At 33.8% G+C, this 13,057-nt stretch overlaps 1 non-coding gene across 1 annotated transcript; it reads right to left on the bottom strand.

The window, feature by feature from the left end:
- Positions 1-2,487: 2,487 nt before the first annotated feature.
- TRNAS-GGA (transfer RNA serine (anticodon GGA)) lies at positions 2,488-2,559 on the bottom strand. The gene has a single exon. It is a non-coding gene; the product is annotated as a tRNA-Ser (tRNA).
- Positions 2,560-13,057: the final 10,498 nt, after the last annotated feature.

Here is a 13,057-nt window from a genome sequence, read left to right as displayed (position 1 = left end):
CGCTCTGCTGCACCCGTTAGAAATAAATATAAAGTAATTACATAATTAAAACAGGACATTTGATCCAGGGAACATTCGTGTTTGATAGAAGACTAATCGTTTATTATGTTACTTAATTTAAATTGTATTAAAAAAATTAAAATGCGATCATTTTGGTCCAGAGACCACTCATTTGGTCATAAAAATTATTTTAGGAAATAACAGGAAACGAATGTACAGAATAGCCTATCAAGTTTTCTGTGCATAAGAAGCTATTTTAATCTTACCTGTCCTCGATTCACTCAGAAGTTACTGTAATAACATTACAGCATTATGTCCATCTAGAGAAACTACACTTTCCAATGGTGAATTAATAATTAATTACACAAATTGGTTAATTTAGCTTCCGATATTACTTCATACAAACACAGAAACATTTTCTGTAGGCTGTGTTTCATAGCTTTCGATTGTTGTTGTCCAAGGCCCCTTATAGACGAAGTCATTTGTTTTTTATTTCATTACACCACCTTAGATGGCATTGTTATTGTAATTTTGAAACTCATTTATCTCATTAAATATGAGTCCTATCAAAATTTTGCATAGAATAAAACTTATCGGAAATTAGTTTTAAAGATACTTTTCATGAAAATTAATAATAAGGGAGATATTTCGATTTATTTAATTCAAGCCCCCTTATAACCCCCCTTTTAAATAAAATATTTTGAATGCCATATAGCCTAAATTCTAAGTTACAACGAACTTAATTTATATTCCAATTTTCATATAAATCGGTTCAGCCATTATCGCGTGAAAAGGTAACAAACATCCAGACAGACAGACATACAAACAAAAATTTCAAAAAAGCTATTTTCGGTTTCAGGGCGGTTAATTATATATGTTAGGACCAATTATTTTTGGAAAATCGAAAATTACCAGAAAAATTTCGGCTACAGATTTATTATTAGTATAGATTCATCTTCAGGGCTTTCCGTCTCAAAATAAATCAGTGGCTGCTGATCATACAAATAAGGGAATTCGTTCCGGTTTTATATTAATTGTTGTAGAAATGAAGTTAACAGCTCGGAACCAGATCAGAACCAAAAACAATATAATATACATCGTGTACTGGTGTACGTTATTTTCGACTAGATTGGCTGAAGATATCATAATATTACCGGTACCGGTACATCATGTTATTTTCTAAACATGTTTTATATTAAAATGCAAAGGAACAATTAGTCATATAATAAACATAAAACATCAACACTTTTGAAACCAAAATTAGGTAACAGTATTTGAATCTTATTTCTGAACTTAATTAAAAGATTTTAACATTCCTTACAACAGCGCACAGTGAGCCAGAACGCAAATATAGTTGGTCAAAATTAATAATTTCTCTCCCATATAACAGATTTTCACGAAACTTTGTACAGGAGTTACAGTTAGAACATTTTTTTTGTATAAACTCTGATTACGTTTGTATAAGAGCAACAACTCCTTTATAGGGATGGTTTTAAACAAAATTTAATAACTTCCCTCCCATCTAAGAGAGTTTCACGAAACTGTGTACAGGAGTTACAGATAGCACACATTTTTTTGTAAAAACTCTAATTACGTTTGTGTAAGAGGAACTAGCGGATTGTAGGGGGTGGTTTTAGACAAAATTAATCAATTCTTTCCTATCTAACAGATTTTCACGAAACTTCTGTACAAAGTTTAATAAAAATCTGTTAGATAGAAGAGCAATTAATAATTTTGTCTAAATGTAGGCCTACTCCTTACAAAGGGTAGTTCAACTTCTGCAAACGTAATCACAGTTTTTTTTTCTTTTCAAATTTAAATACACATTTATTACAATCAGAACACTACAAAAATACATATAAAATATAATGGAAACAAAAATACATTAAAAAACTATAATTTATTTTATTTATTTATTTATTTATTTAACCTGGTAGAGATAAGGCCATCAGGCTTTCTCTTCCTCTCTACCAGGAGATTACAACTACAATATTAAGAATACAATTACAATTATAATTACAATTAATATTAAATTTACAAATACAATAAAAATCAAAGTACTAAAAGATTAACTGATTAATAAAAGCTAGACAGTTTATTGTAAGAGTTAAGAAGAGAGAAGCATTTCTTTTATTGATTAAGTACAAATTAAACCTGCTCTACGCAGTAAGAAAATGCTTAATAAGCTTGCTTTTGAACGCTACTAAATTCCGACAGTCTCTGATGTCACTGGGTAGGGTATTCCACAAGTGCGAGAGCGAGATTGTGTATGATGATGAATACAATGGTGTCTTATGTGTTGGTATGGCTAGTATGCGGCTATTTTGCGTGCGTGTGAAGAGATTATGATATGATGACAGGTAATATATCTACATAAAAACAAAAATGATCATATTTATTTTGATGTACCGAAGTACATATGATATTTCCATGCAGATATTCTGCTTTCTCAGATGATGAGAGAGAGATGGAACGGAGAAAAATTCTCTCCGGCGCCGGGATTTGAACCCGGGTTTTCAGCTCTCCGTGCTGATGCTTTAACCACTAAGCCACGCCGGATACAATCCCGACACCGTTGAGAATCGTCTCAGATTAAGCTCCATCTCTTGGGTTCCCTCTGGTGGCCGCCCTCTGCACTACGTCATAGATGTCTATGCACGCAGGACCGAAGTCCATACATGTGTAGAGGTGCACTCAGATGAGTGACTGGTTGGCTGAAAACCCGGGTTCAAATCCCGGCGCCGGAGAGAATTTTTCTCCGTTCCATCTCTCTCTCATCATCTGAAAAAATGATCATGTCAAATATTTAAACAAAACAGAAATATAAATTAAAGAATTTACTCCCATATGAGCGAACACGTGTGGTCGGTTTGTATCCAGAAAATGTATGCTATCTGTAATTCCTGTACAATTTTCATAAACATTTCTTAGATAAGAGGGAAGTTATTCATTTTTTTCTAAATGCACCCCCTATAAAGGAGTAGTTTCTCTTATGTAGAAGTAATCACATTTTGCACATAAAAAATATATGCTATCTTTAATACCTGTAAAGTTAAAAAAAAAAAAATCCGTTGGAAAGTAGAGAAGTTGTTAATTTTGTCCAGCAAGATTTGAGTTCTGTCTACCGAGTGATTGTAATATAAAGACTTATTTTTACAAAAAGGGCCACCAGAGACATTAAATAAAAAATTCACTCTGAAGCTAAGGAACCCTTCTACCATATCATTAAGGTTTTATACTATAGGCAAGTGCAGCTCTTTTTAAAATCCTACAAATATTTAAAATTTAAAATATATTTTTTCCACTTGACGGTATATTATTTAACTCATAAATGTTTTACAACTAAATAATTTTAAACATTTAAATCCTTATAAAATTGAAGTTAGTGTATCCATTTGGAAGACGAAATACTCACTTAACAACAAATTGTCCACACCTGTGGAGTAGCGGTTAGCACATCTGGCTGTGACACCAGGTGGCCTGGGTTCGATTTCCGGTCAGGGCAAGTTACCTGGTTGAGGTTTTCCCTCAACCCATTATGAGCAAATGCTGGGTAACTTTCGGTGCTGGACCCCAGACTCATTTCACCGACATTATCACCTTCATCTCATTCAGACACTAAATAACCTAAGATATTGATAAAGCGTCGTAAAATAACCTATTAAAATAAATAAAATACTAATACTATACAAAGGAAATAAAAGACAGATCCAAAACCTGCATCAACACATAAACAAAACCACCCAAAGCTACACTACACATTAGAAATTGAAAACAATAAATCCATAAATTTTCTAGACATCACAATAACAAAAGTAGACAACAAACACACATTCAAAGTATACAGAAAACCAACAACAACAACACACATACACAACACATCCAACCACCCCACACAACACAAACAAGCTGCATTCCGAACAATGGTACACAGACTACTCAACATACCAATGAACCAACAGGATTACAACGAAGAGCTAAACACAATCAAATACATAGCACAAGAAAACGGATACAACCCTAACATAATAGACAACATAATACGTAAGACAAAACAAAACCACAAAAAACAGAAGAATACAACACAAACACAAGAACACAAAAAATACATCACACTAACATACGAAAACAAAAACACATAAAATTACAACCTCATTCAAGAAATTAAACTACAACATCGCATACAGAACAAATAACACTCTACAAAAACATCTCAACACACAAACAACACAAACAAACAAATACAACCACACAGGCGTATACAAACTCAAATGTAACACCTGCAACAACTTCTACATAGGACAGACAGGCAGATCATTTCAAACACGTTACAAAGAACACATCACAAATGCCAACCACACCTACAGAGACATCAACACAGACATGGAAATACTGCACATCCAACCAAAAAGCCAGAAACTCAACACACTAGAACAATATGAAATACCAGTATACAGACGCACGAAAACACACCCCAACGATATTCTCAACACACAACACAATTTCAAAACACATACACTCTTTGAATCCACACTACGAATGCACCTACACAGGAAACAAGAGGCGCCAAGACCAACAACGATCAGTTCAGAAGATGACCGAAAATAGGTCGAAACATGTTACCAAGGTACGTTAAAATTTAACACAAGAAAGTTCTTATCATACATATTCCAAAATAAAAATAATAAACAACAAATTGACAAGCCATCCTTAAAGTTACGAGTGTAGATCTCGTCTGACTCTTATCTGTCGTCAAAACTGAAAGTCAGCTGTTTCACAGAAGCTATTTCAAAATTTCCTTTGCGGATCTTTTAAGGGCAATTGTCTAACACTTGTTTGGTGTAAATAAATGACGATTCGTCTTTACTTGAAATCAATCATTTTTTCCCACTAGATTGGATTTCTGGCTCACTGTGCAGTGATCAGGTGTGACTATCCAAAGTGTAAGTGATCGAAACAGACTATCAATGCCGGATTAGCATCCTCATCCGACATTAATCCTTTTCTATAATTTACCATTGTCATCACTCCTACTGCAAACACATGGTTTTCTGTACCAGTATTGAAAATAGTAAGATACTATCAGTTTTCTATTCTATTACTATAGTTAAGGCCTACCAAACTATTTTCTTATTACTTACTTACTTACTGGCTTTTAAGGAACCCGGAGGTTCATTGCCGCCCTCTCATAAGCCCGCTATCGGTCCCAATCCTGAGCAAGATTAATCCAGTCTCTATCATCATATCCCATCTCCCTCAAATCTATTTTAATATTATCTTCCCATCTACGTCTCGGCCTCCCTAAAGGTCTTTTTCCCTGCGGCCTCCCACCTAACACTCTATATGCATTTCTGGATTCGCCCTTACCTGCTACATGCCCTGCCCATCTCAAACGTCTGGATTTAATGTTCCTAATTATGTCAGGTGAAGAATACAATGCGTGCAGTTCTGTGTTGTGTAACTTTCTTCATTCTCCTGTAACTTCATCCCTCTTAGCCCCAAATATTTTCCTAAGCACTTTATTCTCAAACACCCTTAATCTCTGTTCCTCTCTCAAAGTGAGAGTGCAAGTTTCACAACCATAAAGAACAACCGGTAATATATAACTGTATTATAAATTCTAACTTTCAGATTTTTTGACAGCAGACTGGATGATAAAAGCTTCTCAACCGAATAATAACAGGCATTTCCCATATTTATTCTGTGTTTAATTTTCTCCCGAGTATCATTTATATTTGTTACTGTTGCTCCCAGGTATTTGAATTTTTCCACCTCTTCAAAGGATAAATTTCCAATTTTTATATTTCCATTTCGTACAATATTAGTCAAGACAAATGCAAAGAAAAATTCTTGTAAGACAAAATCGAATTGTGTAAACAATCTGCAGTAGGTTCTAGAATATAGACTACGAGTACACCATAAGAAATGTGCGTTCATAAGCAAAAAATGGAAAAAAATGCAACAAAAAGTAGAACGTTTCCTAAGAAATGCCCAATAGACAATAAAAGACCGAAAAATTAAAAAAAATATATCAAAATAAAAGTAACCTACATTAGTTTGTGTTAAAGTGAAACGAGTTTCAATTGCATCCTGCATTCTCTGTGATTTCTTAGAAAAAGATGACATTTCATCAACTTTCGAGCCCTAGTTATAAGTGAAATAGACACTGACGATTCGGATTATCGACCAGAAGATATGCAGGGGACAACAAGCGAGTACGAGGTGAGTCAAAGTATCATGTTTTCATGGTTCTACGTACTGCTAGAAGTTTTTCCCTGTTATTGTCAGATGTTCGCCATTAATCCTAGGACAGTAGGTAGCATGTTGTTGCATGCATGTCGAGGTGTAAGATGAGAATTTTGTATCAATGTAAGGTATAAATTTACAAACACAAACTTGTTTTGTACTATACCTGGGATTTTGGTCGATAAATAGCATCACACAGAATTTGTATGTATTAATTTATTTCTTTAGAAATGGTCCTATTTAAAACGTAGATTTAATCTGAGGATTTATTATTTTACCTATGCTGAAAATACATATTTGTGTACAACAACGAGACACCATAAGGAAACATCCAGCATAAATCGAAACATCATTCACAGGTTTTTCTTCTTCCTGTCAAATTACTGAAAAGGGATTTAACTCGTTGTGGGAGAATGCTCTTCAATTGTCACTGCAAGACAGACAAATTTATAATAATAATAATAATAATAATAATAATAATAATAATAATAATAATAATAATAATAATAATAATAATCTATACTAATAATAAATCTGTAGACGAAATTTTTCTGGTAATTTTCGATTTTCCAAAAATAATTGGTCCAAACATATATAATTAACCACCCTGAAACCGAAAATCGCTTTTTTTTTAATTTTTGTTTGTATGTCTATCTGTCTGTCTGTCTGTCTGTTACCTTTTCACGCGATAATGGCTGAACGGATTTCGATGAAAATTGGAATATAAATTAAGTTCGTTGTAACTTAGATTTTAGGCTATATGGTATTCAAAATACATTATTTAAAAGGGGGGTTATAAGGGGGCCTGAATTAAATAAATCGAAATATCTCGCTTATTATTGATTTTTGTGAAAAATGTTACACAACAAAAGTTTCTTCAAAAATAATTTGCGATAAGTTTTATTTCTTGACAAATTTTGATAGGACTGATATTTAATGAGATAAATGAGTTTTAAAATTAAAATAACTGCCATCTAAGGCCGTACAATGAAATAAAAAACAAATGACTTCTTCTATAAGGGGCCTTGGTCAACAACAATCGAAAGCTATGAATCATAGCCTACAGAGAATGTTTCTGTGTTTGTATGAAGTAATATCGGAAGCTAAATTAACCGATTTGTGTAATTAATTATTATTTCGCCATTGGAAAGTGTAGTTTCTCTATACGGACATAATGCTATAATGTTATTACAGTAACTTCGGAGTGAATTGAGGACAGGTAAGATTAAAATAGCTTCTTATGGACAGGAAACTTGATAGGCTATCCTGTATATTCGTTTCCTATATTTCTTAAAATATTGTTTATCTCAGAGAATTAACGAACAACGAGAGTGTATTCATTTAGTATGCAGTAATAATATATTAGCTTAACATTCCATTATTTTATAATCCAAATTTTAACTATGCTCAATTGAATCGTGTTAAAATACATAAAACACATATGCATTAAATGCAATGCAAAGAAATTGGGCAATGAGCCAAGCAGATTATGTTGCGCTGTTGTAAAATAAAATTTGTTCCTCCTGAGATTCAAGAGCCCCCATAACAAATTAAAAACATACTTATCGGAGTACATCCGTTATCAACACACTTTTTATGTAATATAATATAATATAATATAATATAATATAATATAATATAATATAATATAATATAATATAATATAATTTAAGTTATTTGAAGAGTTCAGAATCATAGTGGGCCAAGCGCCATTTACTGAATACGTAGAAAACAAGGGTTAAAATTAAGTTATTACCATAATTCAATGGAAACATATAGCAAGTAAAATAAAGTATACACATTAAAGCTAAATGATGTCAATCTTCATTAAACTATGGTTGCATGAAACAAAAATTAAGAAACATGTTAAAGGAATTGTCATTGCACCAAATGAGTGTCTTTTGACCAAAATGATCGCATTTTAATTATTTGGATGCAATTTAAATTAAGTAACATATTAAACGATTTATCCTTCTGTCAAACACGAATGTTCCCTGGGTCAAATGTCCTATTTTAATTATGTAATTACTTTATATCTATTTCTAACTGGTGCAGCGGAGCACATGGGTACGGCTAGTAATAATAATAATAATAATAATAATAATAATAATAATAATAATAATAATAATGGGTTTATTTAACCTGGCAGAGTTAAGGCCGTAAGGCTTCTCTTACACTCAACCAGGATTAAAACTTGCTTACATAGTTGAACATACAACTGGATCGGAATTAAGTAATTACATACTGATACAATTTAGGTACATAATGAGATCAAAAGAGGTAGTTACATAAAATTTACCTCATAAAATAAAAATAAACATAGTCGAATATATATTAATGTTGTTAGAATCAAATACGGACCACATTAAAACAGAAGCCGATAATTCAATAAAAAAATGTACACAGTAAAAATTAAAATAAACACATTAGTATACATATTAGTATTAGATTACAAGCAAGTAGGATTTACATAATTAAACCAGAAACCGAGAATTGAATAAAATGTACACAAAAAAAATAGATGAATAATAAAAAAACACAGTGGGATACATATTGGCGTTAAGTGATAAATAAACACGATTTAGATAATAAAAATAAGAAACAAAAAAAAATTTTAATAAATACAGTGGAACACATTCCATTAAATATTTGCAACGTGTTAGGTCTGGCAACTCAGCATAAGATATTTTTCTAATTTACATTTAAAGGAAATTAAAGTTCGGCAGCCCTTGACTTCAGGCGGCAGAGAATTCCAGTGACGAGAAGTAGCAACAGTGAAAGATGAAGAATAAAGAGATGATGTGTGCAGTGGTATTTCTAGCGTGTTATCATATTGTGACCGAGTATGTTACCGAGAAAGACTGTGGAATCGGACAGATAAGTAAGAAGGGGCAAATGTGTGCAAAATTCGGTATAAGAGAGAAAGGGAAATACACTTCTGAAATTGTGCCACCTAGGTCAGTTGTGCGCAAATACCTGAACAAATGAGAAATACTTTCCACAGAATTCTTGTTTAAATAAACAACTAGAATTTTACTGGCACTTCACAATGGGGACAATCAAAATAAGATCTGTAACATACTTTCAGAGAAGCAAAATGTTGTTCTGGGAAGTTAAGAGAAAACTCAGAATCATTTTTGAATCGAAAAGTGTGATTTAAGTTTACCAATATCAAAAAACCTCTGTTTCATTTCGCTTTGATAATTGTTGTTGTTCTCTAATGGCGTCAGTTTGAGATCATTTAACCCATTTTGCTTCTTGCTTCCTAATAAAGTATGGAAAAATTTTTATTTTGTTGTGCTCCCTTGTTCAGTGCAGTGCAAGTGAATAGATGTTCTCTTCCTAGAGATGAACCTGGTAAGTTGCATAAGGGGCATTTTTCAGTATTAAGGATTCCAATTTTGCAGAGATGTGCTGCAACGCAGTCAACCGGTGTTCAATCTGAAGACAGCAACAGCTTCTTTTCTTGGTTTTAAGCTATATGTTTTCCAAAGTTTGTTGATATCTGCCCATTTTTTCCCTTGTGATTGTTGATCAATTTTCTGTTGTATTTCTGCTTCTGATTTGGTTTTAATTTTGATGCCTAGGCTACAAAAGGGTATCTGTCGGATACAGGGGGAGAGCCATTAATCCTTCCCATTGAAGGCTTTAAGGAACCAACCTGGACAAATACCCAATGTCCCATCCCTACCTACCCGTGGTGCAGCTGTTAGTAAGCATAATTTTACAATATATATTATTTTAATGTACCGAAGTACATATGATATTTCCATGCAGATATTCTGCTTCATCATACGATGAAAGAGTAATGGAACGGAGAAAAATTCTCTCCGGTGCCGGGATTTGAACCCGGGTTTTCAGCTCTACGTGCTGATGTTTTATCCACTAAGCCACACCAGATACCCACCCCGGCGTTGGACCGAATAGTCTCAGATTAAGTTCCAACTCTTGGGCTCCCATTAGCAGCCACCCTCTGCACTACGTCATAGATGTCTAGTCATTCATAACGAGTGCACCTCAGCACATGTGTGGACTTCAGTCCTACGTTCATAGACATCATAGATGATTCTGTCCGATGCCAGGGTGGGTATCCGATGTGGCTTAGTGGTTAAAGCATCAGCACGTAGAGCTGAAAACCCGGGTTCAAATCCCGGCGCCGGAGAAAATTTTTCTCCGTTCCATTACTCTTTCATCGCATAATTTTACAAGCTGAACTAAAGGGAGGGGCTACTCATCAATTAGCACTGGTCAGCTTGATGAGTTAATGACTGAATTTGGTATAATTTTCCTATATTCAATACCTAATTCTCTCTTTACCCTTTCCTATCCAGTTCTCTGACTGAACTCTTACTTTCTTCGATCCCAACGGCATTAGAGCATTCGAGGCCTAGGGGTTCATTTCCCTTTCCTTCCTCCTCTTTCTACTTTTCTGTTCCTAGTGCTGACCTGCTATGGCACTAAAATCGTCCTCCAGTGGCTTAAGGAGGGAAAGCTGGTGATCAACAAGATCTCCCAGCTAGGTCCAATGAACCCGTCGACCAACAGCAGGTGTGGTCCTCCAGACAGTCTGGGGGTTGTGTGTGAATGAAGTAGCCACCAAAACGTTAAAATATGGTGTTCACTTAAATCGGCTACAACTTGCCATTTTCTCCTGTGCTTCAGTGGCTGACCATGATAATATTTTGAAAAATATTGGAGTGCAAGAGGTCAAATTACTTTATTGTCAAACGCCTGGCATTAGAAAACAACAACAACAATTTTGATACCTAATGTGTGTATTCAAAACTTTGTTTTGTCTGTGCTGTTTTATACCTTTTTTTTTGCTAATTCATCAGCAATTTCATTCCCACTTATGCCAACGTGTGATGGTATCCATTGGAAGTGTATTTTATTCTGTAAGTTTTCTAGTATTTTTATTAGTTTTCGGAGTTCATTAATTTTGTTTGTAAGAGGCAATTTGTTTGATGCTATGGCTTGTATTGTAGCTTTTGAGTCGACTAGTAAGACAGCATAGTGAAAAATTTTCGATCTACGTATTAATTGCTCTAGGGCAAAAAGAACTGCTTCAATTTCTGCATCAAAATTTGATTTGTTTTTATCTATAGCTATATACAGTGGGTGATCAAATTATTAGGGACACTTGGTAAAAGTAGGAATTTTATCTTCAAATTCACATAAAACATAAGTAATTCGGATTTTCTCAGTTGGAAAAGCTTTATTACTCTAAATAGTGTTTTATAAACAATATTATTATATATTTAATTGTTTAATAATGAATATGGAATGAAATAAACAAAAAAACCAATATTTTGTCACACATCCCTTTTCAGCAATTACAGTTTTTAACTCTATTTGGCATACTAGAAATGCATTAAAGACAATTGTTTTTAATTTCTTCGCTGTGATGCAACACTTTGATCAGTTTTTGTATTAAATATTGTTTATTTGTAATAATTTATGACTGAACTTGCCTCTTCATTAGCTCCCAAATATTTTCAATCGGATTAAGGTCCGGAGAGTTACCAGGCCAATCCAGAACCCTAATTTTGTTGTCAGACAGGAATTTTGTCACCTTGTTTGCCTTATGACAGGGCGCAGAGTCGTGCATGAACACAAAATAACCATCTGGAAACCATTCATTGTGAAAGAAGCTGTTCCTTCAGAATCTTTATGTATTGATATTGTCTCATCATTCTTTGAACAAAATACAGGTGACCAGTTCCATGACCACTAATCACAGACCTCACCATGATGCTTAGAGGATGTTTAACAGTCTTCTATATAGAAAGGCGCCAATGAGAGATGCTGGAATCAACATATCTTCTATGACAACCCGTCGGAAGATCAAAGCGTTAGGGTTTTCATGTCGCACTCCAACCAAGAAACCATTACTGAAAACATACATGGTGAAGAAGCGTCTCTCTTGGGCAAAGCAGCATCAATCTTGGACTGGGAATGATTGGAAAAAAGTGAGTTGTTTGTCATTCACATGATTTCTTTGTTAGTCACAATTTTACTTTGTGCAAATACGTTTTATGTACTGTTACTTTCTTTTCTCAGATGTGTTTTTCAGATCAAGCTATCATACAGATACTTTCTGACAAATCTCTGTTCGTTAGAAGGCGTAAAGGTGAAAAGTACAATAATGACTGCATTGTGAAGACTGTTAAACATCCTCTAAGCATCATGGTGTGGTCTGTGATTAGTGGTCATGGAACTGGCTGCCTGTATTTTGTTCAAGGAATGATGAAACAATATCAATACATAAAGGTTCTGAAGGAACGGCTTCTTGCACAGGTCCGTGAATGGTTTCCAGATGGTTATTTTGGGTTCATGCACGACTCTGCGCCCTGTCACAAGGCAAATAAGATAACAAAATTCCTGTCTGACAACAAAATTAGGGTTCTGGATTGGCCTGGTAACTCTCCGGACCTTAATCCGATTGAAAATATTTGGGAGCTAATGAAGAGGAAAGTTCATTCAGAAATTATTATAAATAAACTATCTTTAATAGAAAAACTGATCAATATGTGGCATCACAGCGAAGAAATTAAAAACAATTGTATGCAATGCATTTCTAGTATGCCAAATAGAGTTAAAGCTGTAATTGCTGCAAAGGGATGTGTGACAAAATATTAGTTTTCTTGTTTATTTAATTCCATATTCATTATTACACAATTAAATATATAATAATATTGTTTATAAAACACTATTTAGAGTAATAAAGCTTTTCCAGTTGAGAAAACCCGAATTACTTGTGTTTTATGTGGATTTGAAGATGAAATTTCTACTTTTACCAAGTGTCCCTAAT

Source organism: Periplaneta americana, chromosome 13 (genome assembly GCF_040183065.1).
Source record: "Periplaneta americana isolate PAMFEO1 chromosome 13, P.americana_PAMFEO1_priV1, whole genome shotgun sequence".
NCBI classification, from domain to species: domain Eukaryota; kingdom Metazoa; phylum Arthropoda; class Insecta; order Blattodea; family Blattidae; genus Periplaneta; species Periplaneta americana.
The sequence above is the reverse complement of the archived record's forward strand: the minus strand, read 5'-3'. Positions and strand labels throughout refer to the sequence as shown.